This window comes from Habropoda laboriosa, unplaced genomic scaffold (assembly GCF_001263275.1).
Source record: "Habropoda laboriosa isolate 0110345459 unplaced genomic scaffold, ASM126327v1 scaffold36, whole genome shotgun sequence".
Lineage (NCBI taxonomy): Eukaryota > Metazoa > Arthropoda > Insecta > Hymenoptera > Apidae > Habropoda > Habropoda laboriosa.
This window is the reverse complement of record NW_017100155.1, coordinates 1,412,166-1,413,009: the sequence shown is the minus strand read 5'-3', so window position 1 is coordinate 1,413,009 and position 844 is coordinate 1,412,166.

Sequence of the window (844 nt, the reverse complement as noted above, 5' to 3'; positions counted from 1 at the left end):
TACACTTTTAATTTTTTAACGAGAGATTTTTAATTACAAATACTTTTACTTTTTTCTTACAACAATAAAATTTACATACTTTTAGTACAAATTAATTTGTAAACTTGACTCTCTACAAAAAAATCATGAATTTATGCTATTTGCACTGTCAGTAACAATGCTTTTCATTACTATGTTGAACCTCATACAGTATGAGGGAAAAAAATGTTATAATAAAAATGTATACAATTTGAATAGTTAAATGTAATAGATCTTTACATAAATGTAATGACCGAACGAAATAACGAATTTGTATCAATTCTGGTGTCTCTCGTGTCATTTACTGACGGCATTTGCTTTAAAAAGAAATATTTGCCTCCTGGTGCTATAACTTGCCTAAATGAACAATCAAGTTCCTCTTTCGAATATAATGGAATTTAGAAATAGAAATAAGGAAACAAAATAAAAATTTGTATACTGTTTGTAGAATCCTGAACATGTCTGGTAACTTCAAAATTATCGATATTCATAGATAAGAAAAAATGTTAGTAAATATAAAAATTTTTACAAGTGAATTTATAGCAAATAAATATGTACAATCATGCATAGATAAAATACTGAAAGAAACATTTTACCGCTGTTTAATTAACACTAATGTTTTGTTAATGAAATTTTTGAATAGAAAACACAGTTGGAATGAAAAAAGATAGTACTCTGTAACAAAGGACTGATCGTGCAAAAAAGACTTACCTGTTTACATAAAATCTTTGCTACTACTGAATACTAATAATTCCTTAATAATAAAATACGAATAATTATAAATACATTACTATATACATGTATAAAATATTTTATAACATTATTA